Below are 15,200 nucleotides of genomic sequence, written 5' to 3'. Positions count from 1 at the left end.
ACCGGGCTCTTTATCGCCGATTCGACAAAAGGGTCCTTTTTGCCGGGGGCCCTTTGGTACTGATTCAGAGAGGCCTCGAGGGCGCATTTCTATGCAATTTTGAACTTTGGAGGCCCCTAGTAGGGATTTTTGTCAATTTTTTGTTTGTATTTTTATTTTCATTTTTATTTTTATTTCGATGGCTAAATTCTGAAAACACGTATCTCGGAATCCGCATCATTAACTCATGAACCCTGAGACTCATAAGGATACACGCAAAACATGAGCATCCTTACGAGTCTCAGGGTTCATGATGCGGATTCCGAGTTACGTGTTTTCAGAATTTAACCATCGATTTATTCATTCATTACGCGTCATTTAACTAGTAAACGGCACTGATTTTTCTATGAGCAGAGCGAAGAAAAGCCCTACCCCTACCCCCTTATACTGATCGGAGACGTCACGAGAAACGTCTTGCGGCAGTCTGGTGCGTGAGATCGAAGATGAAGGTTCAGTCCGTTACATTGGCTTGTGATTTTGAGAACTAATATTTCTGTCATGTTCAGTAGTTTCCCGCCCCGCTATTAATTATTTTGAAACATAACTTATTCTTTCCAATTCGATTGCTTGCTGAGTTTCTTCTGAGTCGAATGAAAACACTTGTATCCGTTGTTATTGTATGAGTTTTCGGTAGCCGTTCTTCCGTGACGTTTACATGATATATTTGGTTTGAAGATATCGTTTTGGAAGTCAGTTTGTTCATCAGTCATTTTGTTTTAATTTGGTAAGTCACTTGCTTTTATCGTTAAAAATTGAGGGGTTGGGTGCAGAAAGGGCATTTCTTGGTTGCGATGTTTTAGAAGCTCCATTGTCAATTTATATTTTAGAGAGGAAACTACTGGGCGAATTTTCTGAACCCTTAAATTTTTTATTTTTAATTTTCAGCATTGTAAATTAGGAAAATTGTAAATTGTGATTGTAAATTATACATTAAGGTATATTATGTTAAAAAATGCAAGACAATATTGTGTCGGATTTTTCTCTTAACGCATTTTATTCTTTCTTTTACAGTCAATATTTATTGGTCTCTCCAACAACATTCGACAAGGCGATGCACGAAGACGGAAAACGGTTACTCTGCACCAGAGCTGTTCCTAACTTCACAGATCATCCCTTCGTCATGGTAAGATATCCTCCCACTCCTTCTTCCTTTCAGAATTAAGGTGATTCGATGGACGCTATATTTTGTGTCAGAACGGCATGCGATATATCGCATCAATTGGTTCCATCTTTTCAGCTACTCGTCATTTTTCTCCAATTTTGAGATCGCACTTCTGTTGTCAGGAGACTAAAGCACTCACTTACCAATTTTAACAAAGAAATTCAACGTAATAAAGGCGTGGTTTTTTTTAGAGAGAAAATATAGCAATCGATACTGACATCGAAACTGCACTCGAATGCGATATTTTCTCTCTAAAAAAACCATGCCTTTATTACGTTGAATTTCCTTGTAAAAATTGGTGAGTGCTGAAAACAGAATTGCGATCTCAAAATTGGAGAAAAATGACGAGTAGCTGAAAAAATGGAACCAATTGATGCAATTTATCGCGTGCCGTTCTGACACAAAATATGGCGTCCATCGAATCACCTTAATCACGAATGAATAAAGCATTGTCAATTTTTTCAATTTTTGAAATGAGCTGTCGAAGTATTCCTAAGGGGCCGTCCATAAGTTCCATTCCGAATATATTTCTTTGGCATTTTTGACTCCCCCCCCCCCCCCGCACTCTGCAACGCATTTTTGAAGTAGGTCCTTATTCCCTATCCTTTAACATGTAAAAACAAACGGCGCAACTCTTTCCTTAATCAACGATGATGTAACCGGATCTTTGTGATGAGTTCATTCATAAAATTGGACTACATTTTGCAATTTGGAACTATAAATTCTAGCCCGGTTTAAAAAAAAAAAAAGTATGTGCCATTAGTTTCCCTATGCAGATAAGTGATTTTTCAGAGGAGTCAGAATTTATAGTCCCAAATTGCAAAATGCAGTCCAATTAACGCAACACTGCAGAGGGTGTAGGATCTTTGCAAACGTTGTGCGGAGTTGCACGAGGAGGGGGGGGGGGCATTGAGCGAAAGGACGATACGCCGTCGCCTTTCGGCCAAAGTATCACGAGCTCCACGCGACGTTTCAAAATTTCCGCCGCCACTTTATTTTTTACATAGAAATTGTTAGTTGAATCTGTTTGAAAATTTGACTGAATTCAGTGAAATTTTCGGACAGCTTCGTCGAACAATTTCTCTGTAAAAAATAAAATGGCGACGGAAATGTTTGAACGTCGCATGCAGCTTGTGATACTTTGGTCGGAAGGTGACGACGCAACGATTTTGAGAGATTTTATTTCTTAAAGGACGTCAAAAGTGCTTCACAGCTTCGTGTCTATAGTTCGGAGGGGTTCTGATGGACTGGGGCTTGATTAGGTTGCATCGAATGAATCTCAGTGAAGAGTAAATGTTAATATTGTTGTTAGTGTATCAACTGCTACACTTTTGGAATTTTCCCGGGAAGAGGTACACGAAATTTCGAGGTGCGGTTCCTCGGTGGGGGGAAACCATAGAGAAAAAAAGGAGGTGTTTGCATCTTGAGGTTCGTTTACCCTGTGACGTAGGTCGGTACAACCTGGCCAGCGAAATCCGTAATTTGAAGTATGAAAAATGGACCATAATGTCCCACTTTTTTGCTTAAATCAACTCATGATATAATTTCAAGCACTTTTTATAGAATTTCTTTTTTCCCATAAATTACACCATTTCCAAGAAAATCGATGATAAAAGTCGTTGTGCCGACCTACGTCATCAAACAAATTCCAAGATGCCCGAAATGCAAACACCTCCTTTTTTTCTCTATGGGGGGGGGGGGGGGGGCTGGCAAAGGAGCATGAATTGCACAGTAAATTGAATTTCCTTTGAGAAAGCTTGTCTTGCGTAAAAATATCACGATGGGTATTGAGAAAGACTCAGGTCATTTTCGGACTCAGCGCTGAAGATTGCGTAAGATTCAACTATCGATATCCCAAAAATTTTTCTTTCTGCAGACCTGTGTAATTTTTTGAACCAAGATACGGTGCCAAAAATAATTTTCACCGAGAATAAAGTTTTAATGAAAACAATAGCCGATTTTCATTTTACCGGATATGCTTTCTTCAAGTTTTCCATGGTATTCTCCCGCTGTAAGATTTTGGGATCGCGGGTTTTTGTAGACTTCGTCAAAGCCACTCACCCGTGCTGTAGGAGAGGTTTTTCTAGGTTCCTTTCAGCCCCCTCCCCCTCCCCTCCTTCCCTCCTTTGCTTCGCTGGCTAGGGGAGAAAATCAGGTCTTCAGGTCCGGCTCGTCGGCGTTGGCAAAAAGAGAGCCAGACAGCTTGCTTCGATTGACAGGAAATCTGACAGACTACAGAGTCGAGACTGTCTAGACAGGGTAACGATGGAATCGGCCAAAAAAGACCGATGGAACAGCCAAATCGGTTTCTCGAAACTTCGGAACGATTACATAAGAGGTAGTGGCAAAGAGACCTATTCTGCCCTGCTAAGGAAAAACGCCGTATGAACCTTCAGGCGTTGCCAAATTTCCTTTCAGAAAACGCGAATTTTCTGGTAAACTTATTAACATTTCCCTCCCAATTTTTCAGATAATTTTGTTCACAATCTCACCTAAAGATTTTGAAAATTTTGAGGGAAAATATCGATAACTTTTCTCAAAAATAAACATTTTATCGAAGGAAATTTGGCAACTCTCGAATGTTCATCCTCGGTACGGCAGTATTGGTCTCCCGTCCGGGGAAATTCCTCTGAAACTCTGAAACGAAAATGGTAGGAGGAGGGCTGGGCGCGCACACACACGCACATGTCGCTACACCAAAAGTCCCGATGGGTTCAGACCGTCCGAGTACACGTGCGGAAACCCCCCCCCCCTCCCACCTCTCTCACTCTCTCTTTTCTAACGACGCCCAGCCTTCAGCATTTTCTTTTGCCAGTTGTCTGTCTAATCTAGTTCAGAGATCGCTTCCCTCTTGCGCGCACCAGCCGTTCGGTGGCAAGTAGCCTCCCTTAAAATCTTAAATCCGGGAATCTAACTCAACAAATTCTCGATCTGATCAGTTTACCCCTGGTTTACCCGTGTATGAAAGTCCAGTTTACACCGTGCAGTTTGTGGTTTTGTGGACTTTCAGGAGCGTGTCCGAAGGCTTCGTTCGCGTTCGTGAAATTCATTAGTGACTCCAATTGTGCTTTTACTCTCGCCTAATCGTGATTTAGCAGCTTTAGCGATACCTAGTTCAGAGTGAGTCTGTCTAAATTAATTTTTCTATGAACAGTTGGATTGTGTTTTTTTTATTTTGTCCTCTTAAAATGGGTCTTTAATATTCTATTCGCTTCTTTATTATTTTCTCCAAGTTTTCAATCTATGCAAAATTTTTCAATGATGAAAATAATCATATTAGGGTGTGATATAATTTAAATGCTTAAATTGGGCATTACCCAAGATTTAAATTAATATTTCAATTAGAAACAAGTACAAACTGATTGCGGTAGACGCACTCAACGACAGAATGTTTGATTGAGATTTTCAGCTTTACGCTAAATTTTTTAACGCACGTTGGCAAAAAAACTCCAACATTCTAGAAACAAGTACCTAAGTTTCTATCCGAAAAGAACCGTTTTGGGGGTGAGCAATCAAATTTTGCTAATTTGCTATTCGAGGACAGAAGATACCTAGCGGGCGGAAAGAATTTTTATTTTTTTAATATTTCGCATTCCGGAGAGGAGATGTAGGTATGAGAGAAGTATCCTCTGAATAAGATGAAAATGCATTTCTTCACTTGTTTTTGCATCTCAAAAATCACAATCATGATTTACGAGTACCGGGTTGCTATTTTTGTCTAAGACGATTTCTAATATAAATCACAGTGATTTCTTCTACCGACAAAAATTCCACCTCATACCTCCTTCTGCGCACTCTGCATGGTTTCTCGTGTTATTTAAATTATAAACCAAAAAAGCTCCGAATACTACATCTAATTCACAAACTTATCCTCGCCCGTCCCGAAAATAAGACTCTCTATTTTAACTGTAAATCATAAGTCTCATCCCTTTGATACATTTCGATTATTATTTTTCTTTTTGTTTTATGTTTCAGATTTCCCAGCTTCACATCTTGTCTGTTATGAGCTTACGCGTCGTTGAAGGTATGTGGTCGTAATTTTTGACATTTATTGCCGGACATTTAGAAAATTCAGCTTCTCTCCCATTTTGTTGACGTTCCAATGATGCATATTTTCAAATTTTTTCTTCCACAGCACTCAAGTCTTCCGTCAGGAATACCGTTATCAACTTCATTCAAATTCGCTGCTTTAAGGTGATTCGATGGACGCCATATTTTGTGTCAGAACGGCATGCGATATATCGCATCAATTGGTTCCATTTTTTCAGCTACTCGTCATTTTTCTCCAATTTTGAGATCGCAATTCTGTTGTCAGGAGACTAAAGCACTCACTTACCAATTTTAACAAAGAAATTCAACGTAATAAAGGCGTGGTTTTTTAAGAGAGAAAACATCGCATTCGATACTGATATCGCAAACTGCACTCGAATGCGATATTTTCTCTCTGAAAAAAACCACGCCTTTATTACGTTGAATTTCTTTGTTAAAATTGGTAAGTGAGTGCTGTAGTCTCCTGACAACAGAATTGCGATCTCAAAATTGGAGAAAAATGACGAGTAGCTGAAAAAATGGAACCAATTGATGCGATATATCGTATGCCGTGTCTGACACAAAATATGGCGTCCATCGAATCACCTTAATTTCCCATGTTATTTACTCATTTTCCTCGAATTTACAGTTTTTCCCAGACAATATTTCATTTTCCTAATTTTTTCAATTCTCTCTGGATAATTATTTTCTCCTCCTGCCTCATTTTCACGTGGCATTTGCAGAGAATCTAAATTCTTGTATCTACTGGCCAGTTACGGTGATTCGATGGACGCCATTTTTTGTGTCAGAGCGACGTGCGATACATCGCATCGATTTGTTCCATAATTTCAGCTACTCGTCATTTGTGTCGAATTTTGAGATCGCACTTCTGTTGTCAGGAGACTAAAGCCATGAGACTGAAGAATTCATGTACCTTTGACAAACAAATTCAACGTAATACAGGCGTGGTTTTTTCAGAGGAAAAATATCGCATTCGATACTGATATCGAAACTGCACTCGAATGCGATATTTTTCCTCTGAAAAAACCGCGCTTATATTACGTTGAATTTCTTGATCAAATCTGGTACATGAATTCTTCAGTCTCATGACAATAGATGTGCGATCTCAAAATTCGAAACAAAATGTAAAGTAGCTAAAATTATGGAACCAATCGATGATACATATCGAACGTCGCTCTGACACAAATAATAGCGTCCATCGAATCACCTTAATTTTCCTCATCTCCGTCAATTTGACCTCTTTCTCACGAAGGAAAAAATCACAGATGTCTTTAAGAATTTATTTCAAGTAGCATTTCACCGAAAAAATAAATATTGACAAGAAATCTGCAACGTCGCCAACTGAGCGACGAGGTTTGAAGGTTTCGCCTTCAATATAAGAGCTAATACTCCATTAAATAAAATGTTCGTCCCTTGCCCCTTCATCGGCTTCAATGAAACCGTTGGGTGAATGAAGCATGCAACTTATCGAGCTTCTGCGTGTGCGGTGGTATCTTTCGAAATTGAAGGGACTCTCATTCGTGTGAGCTGATCGTCGCCGCAGTGGATCGAGTCTGTAGGAGAGGTCGGACACAACTTGAAAACTTTAAACGCTTATAACTCCGTTTGTAATACAAAATTTTGAGGGTCTAAAAATGATTCAATTGGTTTTCTCGTAAATTTTTTTTATAATAACACTCTTTAAAATTTAAAATGTGACGAAATAAACATCAACACGGAAAAAAATTAAATGCTGATTTAGCATTTTAATTTTTTAAAAAAGCCCGTCAAGTTTCAAATGCTGATTTTACAATACAAAAATGGTAACACAGCAGTTGAATTTGTTCATTTTACAGTGGGCGTGGTTATGTTAGCATTTCTCCAAATGTAAAATCAGCATTTGAAACTTGTCGGACATGTTTTTAACAATATCAATGCTAAATCAACATTTAATTTTTTTCCGTGAAAATTTTCAGTTTTTGTCAACAATTTCATGTCTAACCTCGTTAATTGACTCGATCCACTGTGCGCCGCGTCTCGCTGAATGTCTCTGCCTGTCTCGTCGTAGTCATGCCGGACTTAAACTTTTCATCTGACTTCTCTCGCAAATTTTAATCGGTCACTGTAGAATAGGTTTAGCTTGAAGCACTTTTGCACCCGTTTCCTACAAGGGGAGGGGAGGGGAGGGGATAAATTATTCTGCCAAAATGGCTTATACTTAATTTTTGGACGGTCCCTCTTTTCAAGCAGGGAAAAGCGCGTATCGAAGTATCGACGCAATGAGAGAGAATTTTTTCCCGCTGACGTAGAGACTTCAAGGCAGGAGTTCAAAAGTTGGAGAGACTTCAAGGCAGGAGTTCAAAAATTGGTTGGGGCGAAGTGCGTAATGCAACTATTTCGACTTTAAAGATGATAAAATTACATATCGAAAAAAGAGGGACTCTTTTCGGCCGACTTACAATCGGTGACATTAACGCAGGAGTAGAAAAGTTGGATAGGGCAAAACGCGCATTATAACTAGGGGGCCATTCAAGTATTATACAGTAGGGGGCTACGCCCCCTGGCCGCTTCGCAGCCCTATTTTAACCCTCCTATCATTGTTTGTTTTATTTTTCCCCTAAAAAATTAAGATATGAGGTATACTTTACTATTAGAATGAAATGATTTTTGTTTTTGATGAATAAAGGGGAAAAAACATTTTGAAGTCGAAAGGACGCGTTTTGCAAGGATTGATTAATGAATCATTGCAGTAAAACGACGAATGATGATAGTCAGGTCTTAAGGTGATTCGATGGACGCCATATTTTGTGTCAGAACGGCATCTGATATATCGCATCAATTGATCCCTTTTTTCAGCTACTCGTCATTTTTCTCCAATTTTGAGATCGCACTTCTGTTGCCATGAGACTGAAGAATTCATGTTCCTTTGACAAAGAAATTCAACGTAATACAGGCGTGGTTTTTTTAGAGGAAAAATATCGCATTCGATACTGATATCGAAACTGCACTCGAATGCGATATTTTCTCTCTAAAAAAACCACGCCTTTATTACGTTGAATTTCTTTGTTAAAATTGGTGAGTGAGTGCTTTAGTCTTCTGAAAACAGAATTGCGATCTCAAAATTGGAGAAAAATGACGAGTAGCTGAAAAAATGGAACCCATTGATGCGATTTATTGCATGCCGTTCTGACACAAAATATGGCGTCCATCGAAGCGCTCATCTTATAGTGACAGGGGCGAATCTTGTGTTGATAAGTAGAGCTGTTGCGCAGGCTACTCAGCCACTGCGCAGCCTCCTCGGCCACTGCATAACCTTTTGCGCAGGTTGCGGAGCATTCTGTACATTTGCTCACTTTTATAACTTGATTGTAAAAAAACCTAGGTCCTATTTCTAAAATCTGTTAAAGGCGGGCTCATCTAGGGCCCGCTCATCCTGTCGATAACCGCAAAAATCATGGAAATCATGGTAGAACGCTCAAACGAACTATGACATAAAACATAAATTTACATTGTTTAAATGGGAAAATTCACAACTTTACCACATATTATAAATAAACCTGGATCATATTTTGAAAATCTGAATAAAGCGCCGAAAATCGGTCCGGTAGAACGCTGAAACTAAGCGTTACCAGTTACGCAAAATTAGGAGGTCTCGGAGCTTATAGTATAAAATAAAAGAAGAGAGAAGAAGAAGATGATGGTATACTTAGGAGGGAGGGGTTCCGAGCTTTTCTTACGGAGTCTTACGAAGGGGGAAGGGGGGGGGGGATCAAGCCGAGTCTTACGTAAGCTTTCCGCTGTAAAGAAAAGAAAAAATTACCGGATTTTCTTGGAAAAACACCCTTGAAAGTCCCCAATTTTGGTTTTTTATAATTGGTAACACCCTGTCAATTAAATTTCAGTGATTTGCTTCTTTTTTTCAAATGGTGACCCCTCCTTTGTGATACATTATTAGAAGGGACATTAAAAATTAAGAATTTTGGCGCAAACTGTAGATCAATATCTTGATTTTGACGAGTTATGATATTTCAAAGGTGAAATTAGACCTATTTTCAAAAAATCATAACTCCGGTTCAAACAATCGTAAAGGAAAAAATAAAACGGAGAAAATTTACAAATTGTGAGCACTTTAATTTAAAAATCGTAGAAATCACTTCAAACTAATGTTAAGGGGGGGGGGGGGGTCGGATCCCCAAATATGTCAGTTCTAAGGTCATACGACCCGCAAAATGAGCCAATTTCCCCAAACTTTGCCTCAACATTATCTCAGTGAGTTCAAAACTAGTTCAACATTACGTTTTCAAGTCCTCGTAATTCGAGAAAAGTTTAAAAAAAAAGCGAAATTTAAACGGTCAAATTTAAGCACAATAAATTTCGTTTTTTGTTTGTTTGTTTGTTTTAAATTAAAGTTTCGTTTTTCTATCTCTAGCCGTTCATAAATTAGAGAGGAGGGAGAGCGGGACTCTTGGAACACCCTGTATATCTATGACAATTTAATGTTGGATTTATCTATTAATGCACTCATTTCTTTTTTTTCTTTTGCAGTCAATATTTTATGGTCCCTCCATCATCGTTGAGGCGGTGCACAAAGACGAGACATTTTCGCTTTGCATCAGAGATGTTCCTGAATTACGGGTCTTCGCTTCATCACGGGTCTTCGCTTCATCACGGGTCTTCGCTTCATCACGGTTCTTCGCTTCATCACGGTTCTTCGCTTCATCACGGGTCTTCGCTTCATCACGGTTCTTCGCTTCATCACGGTCTTCGCTTCATCACGGGTCTTCGCTTCATCACGGGTCTTCGCTTCATCACGGTAAAATCTCTCCAACTCCTTCCTGCTCTCAGAATTAATTGCGGACGACTCGACCATTTGTCTATATTCTCTCAATTTTCAAAGTAAGCTATCGCAGTATTCTCCCTCTTCGCTGACAGTGGCCGTCACCATTTAGGCGGTATATTTAGTTATCTGTCTAACTTCAGATACTAAAATCACAATTTTGAAATAGGTTGTTGGAGCTCCTGGAGAAATAATCGCGATTTTATAGATTTTTTAACCTTTTTTTTAAAAAAAAAGGCTCACGTAGGCAACTGAGGTCTCCCCTGCCCCGTTTCGCAAAACGGACACTTGAGAAAAGTGATGTTTTTACTATTTCAAGAAATACATGTTTAACTGTTCAAAATTACTTGGAGCTTCGTGCCGAAAAGAGAGTTCAAACTCATTTTCATATGCTTAAAAATTAGATTTTAGTAATGAATTTTTCACGGAGTATATTTTAAGATATTTTTTAGTTGAAATCATTAATAATTTAATTTTTTCAAAAACTGCACATATCCCGCTTGTCTTCCACGCTCTGAAATTAACGTTCTCGTTTAAAAAAAACTGTTTCATAGACTACCTAGAGCTTAATATTTGAATATTGCGCAGTTTCAATAATCGACATGAGATATGTTTCTCTACCGCAACAAACTTGATAAACTTAGAATGTTACAATTGAAGACCGTCTAAATGTCGCGAACTTTTGGCTCCTGCATGGATTGCCTGTTTTTCTACAACGCCGAGTGCTAATCATACATTTGCTTACATACTTATACTAGCTGCGTGAAAACCAATGTCAGAAGTTTATTACCGGCTACCATATTTCCTGGGGATCATAATACTAAATCGTGCAATAAGGAACGAATATTTCTGGCTCACTCATGAAAGCATCCATCTGTATAGGGAAAATCAAAGTGGTCATACACTTGTAAAGAAGGAGAAGAGGAAAAATAATAAAAAGAGGAGTAAGAAAAAGAGAGACACAAGGAAAGAAAGAAGAGAGAGAAGAATAGGAAGAAAAAAAGAGGAAGAGAAAAGAAAGAAAAACATGGAGAAAAGAGGAGAGGAAAGAGAACAGGGAGAGAAGAGAAGAGGGAAGAGAACAGGGAGAAAAGAGAGGAGGAAGGAGAACATGGAGAACTGAGAGAACTGAGTCTAGAGAGTAGAAAGCAGATAGAGAGGAAACGGAAGAGAGTGAAGAAGCAGATGAAGGGAGGGGGAGGGAAGGAGAATAGAAGGCAGAGAAGAAAAGGAAGAGAAGAAAAGGAAGAGAAGAAAAGAAAGAGAAAAGAAAGAGGTGGAGAGGCGAAAAGAAGAGAAGACGAATATAAGAATAAAGAGGACCTAGAGGATGAGAAAAGAGAGATGAGGAAAGAGAGATGAGAAAAGAGAGATGAGAATAGAAAGATGAGAATAGAGAGATGAGAATAGAAAGATGAGAATACAGAGATGAGAATACAGAGATGGAAGAATAGGGGGAAAAGAAGAAGAAGGTCAAAGAGAGGAAGAAGGGAAAGTAAAATAAGGAAAAGAAGAAGAGGAAGAACGAAAAACGAAAGAAGGAGCATAACAAGAGTAAGAAAAGAAAAAGAGGTGGAAAAAGTAGAGATTTAAGAGGAGGAAATTGAAGAGAAACGAGGAAAAATATAAATAGCACGGAGAGGGAAGACGGGGTAAAAAGGACGATAAAGAGGAAGAAGAAGGAACCTTTCTGCTTCCTGCATAGGAACGGAACTCAAATGACATACGTGCGCTGTTTTAAAAATGAGCCTTTAATATATTCGTTCCTCATTGCAAAATATAGTTTTACACAATCCGGAGTGAAGTAATCTCACGAACTTTGGCCCAGAGCGCGGAGCGCGACGCGGCGTATTAAGCAATGATGACGAGGACTTGAGATGGATGGAAAGAAGAAGCCTTCGGCGCGCCCGTCAGCATGAACACATATTAGCGCCTACAAGACTGCATGAATACTTCACGCATTGCGTCAAAAATAGTGTGGTCAGCAGCGGTCGGCGGCGCGTGGGAAACATAGCGCCTACAAGACTGTAGGGATACTTCACGCATTGCGCCAAACACACCGCGGTTGGCGCGGTGGCGGAAATTAAAATCATTGAACCACATTCATGTTTTTATTCTTTCATTATTTTTCGTTCTTTTCTCATTAATGAAAGGCCATGTCCACACAGGGATAGGTTTACGGAACTTAATTTTCGCGCAAAGTACCGTGAACTTTTGCTAGTGGTGACAGGGTTTTCACAAAAAATGTGTCCAACGCGAGTAAACGCGTCTTATGCACCCCTCCTCCTTTGGCACGTTTACTTGATGGTTTGTACCGATGTTTCAAAACGAATGAGAAGGGGCGGCAAAATACAGGCGGCCAATGGGCGGCAAGTGGGTAAATCCGGCCCTGCTTGTCTTCTTGCTTCGTTACGCATTTTCGTGGGGGTTTGTTTCGCTTGCTAAACGACAATGAGGAAAGAACCACTTAAGTCACGTTGAATTTGCGTTCTCATTTAAGTAACCCGCGTGGCCTCCCACGTCTAAAGTAAATTCATTTCTCCCTCTCTCTTAATTTTTTTACAATTTCATTCTTTTTTTTTCTTTTCTTTTTTTTAATCAAAAAATTTAAATTACTTTAAAAATTCAGTTAACTTTCATACTTTTATTTTAGCCCCCCCCCCCCCTCTTCCTAAACAAAGAGTGGGTTTAGAGATTTTAAATATTCTAGCGCCCAGTGAAATTAGAACGGGGGGCGTACTTTACCGTAGCTTTTGGTTCGAGGTCGCAGTTGTGCACTGCTCGCACTTCCGTTGGACGGTCGGCGGCCATGGCATCCGTTGAAGGCTGAAAGCAATGACCTAGGACCCGTGTTCATTGGGCAGGCCTAAGGGCGGTAGAGGAAACCCCTTCGGCAATATAAAAGTGTCTCCGAGATGGCAGAAAGGGTCCAAAATTGGGGGCGTATCCTTAAAACCTCTTCATCCCTCTTTGTTTCGTTTTTCTTTCCAGTAAATAGTGTCATAGAGTGGATTGGCATATCTAATGGGCAACTGCCAGTTTTCTTTTGAAATTTTCTTGATTTTCCAAACGTGCAACACTCACGAAAACTCTATTCGCCCCTATTTCACCAATAACTCCCATTCATTCAGATGACTTTCGATGAGTATCTTCATTTCGTTCCTGTTCCTCTTAATTAATGAGTAATGATAGTTGCCTCCTTATTAAATATCTGTCACAACAATAAATTAGAGCATCTCACTTTTAGAATTTTCATCGATAAGATTTTTGTTTTGGGGCTGAAATCCTCGCCTCTAAAACGAAATATAGAATTTTTGCAGCGCTGGGCGTCCCAAGATTTGCCGTTGATTTTGCATCTTCTTACATCAAAATTCTCTATCTGTTAAGTGAGATTTATTTTGCTACAGAATAGAAGGAAGAAAAAAAGAGATAGAAGAATAGAGAAAGTTCTATTCCTTTTGATTAGTAATGATAGTTGCATAATTGGTAGATGTTTTTCACAGCAATAAATTAGAGCTACTTTTACCCCTCTTTTTCATCAATGCGATTTTTGTTTTGAGGCTGAAATGCTCCTTTCTCAGGCATTCATTCATAATTAAATAGAATAAAGTAAGGAAATAAGTGACTTGCGAAAGAAAAAAGAAAAGAAAAAAAAATCGGATGTAGAGAGTGAAAATGAGATTTAAAAATAAGAGTTAGATGCCATTGAACAAGTCAGTTTGCTTACCCCTGTAACGTCAACTAAGCAGACCCGTGAAATTGTTACCTAAGTACCTATGCATGTCGGCAGAGCTCTCAAATTCGCGTGTTGCCTCGGATATGTTAGATTACTTTCGGCGATAAAAAAATTGAAGAAATGGCAAGCCGCCTGCATTACTTTAATTATTGAATTCACCTGGAGATTTGTTAGAAACATTTTTTTTCGAATCAAAGGAAAGTATACTGTAAGTTCAACTGTACAAATTTAGAGTTGCAATGCACGTCCAGTGCTCTTATTTGTTACCTATGTCCTAGCCTGACTGATCATCGGAGCAAGCTACGCTTTTTAGCACCTCAAAAGCAATATCAACTTCATTATGAATACTTGTGGGTAAGACGTGATGGGGATATACAGATGAGACAGACTGACTCCATTACCTGAAGTTATTTTCATTCGAAATTTATTTGATTTGCTATCATTACAACTTGCAGCCCCTGATAATGTGAAGTCGAATCCTACAGCAGATAACGCCACTGTTTTTCCCAAAGTTAATGTATCATCTTTAAACTAATCCATTTGGTTAAATTTTATCGGTGACTGTTTATTAGAGCAAGTATCTAGATTTTTTAGAGATATCTGTCCTTTCCTTTTAGGATGAAAAAGGGATGAAATGGAGATGAATATGGGATGAAATGGTGATGAAAAGGGGATGAAATGGGGATGAAAAGGTGATGAAATGGGGATGAAATGGGGATGAAATGGGGATGAAATGGGGATGAAATGGGGATGAAATGGGGATGAAATGGGGATGAAATGGGGATGAAATGGGGATGAAATGGGGATGAAATGGGGATGAAATGGGGATGAAATGGGGATGAAATGGGATGAAATGGGATGAAATGGGGATGAAATGGAGATGAAATGGAGATGAAATGGAGATGAAATGGAGATGAAATGGAGATGAAATGGAGATGAAATGGAGATGAAATAAAGGGGATGAAATGGAAAATGAGATTTGAGATGAAATGGAAAAGAGATGAAAAGGAGATGAATTGGAAAAGAGATGAAAAGGAGACGGAATGGAAAAGAGATGAAAAGGAGATGAAGAAAAGATGAAAAGGAGATGAAAAGGAGATGAAAAGGGGATGAAAAGGAGATGAAAAGGAGATGAAAAGGGGATGAAAAGGGGATGAAAAGGAGATGAAAAGGAGATGAAAATGAGATGAAAATGAGATGAAAATGAGATGAAAATGAGATGAAAATGAGATGAAAATGAGATGAAAATGAGATGAAAATGAGATGATAATGAGATGATAATGAGATGATAATGAGATGATAATGAGATGATAATGAGATGAAAAGGGGTTGATAATGAGATGAAAAGGGTTGATAATGAGATGAAAAGGGGATGTTAATGAGATGAAAAGGGGATG

The 15,200-nt window shown here is 39.0% G+C and overlaps 1 long non-coding RNA gene across 1 annotated transcript; it reads left to right on the top strand.

The window, feature by feature from the left end:
* The first annotated feature begins 411 nt into the window (after positions 1–411).
* LOC109032673 (uncharacterized) lies at positions 412–14,528 on the top strand. The gene is made up of 4 exons (XR_002008950.2): positions 412–763; positions 1,051–1,162; positions 5,177–5,225; positions 9,776–14,528. It is a non-coding gene; the product is annotated as an uncharacterized lncRNA (long non-coding RNA).
* Positions 14,529–15,200: the final 672 nt, after the last annotated feature.

Source organism: Bemisia tabaci, chromosome 7, assembly GCF_918797505.1.
Source record: "Bemisia tabaci chromosome 7, PGI_BMITA_v3".
NCBI lineage: Eukaryota > Metazoa > Arthropoda > Insecta > Hemiptera > Aleyrodidae > Bemisia > Bemisia tabaci.
Note: the sequence above shows the minus strand (reverse complement) of the source record. Positions and strands in the feature narration are given on the sequence as shown.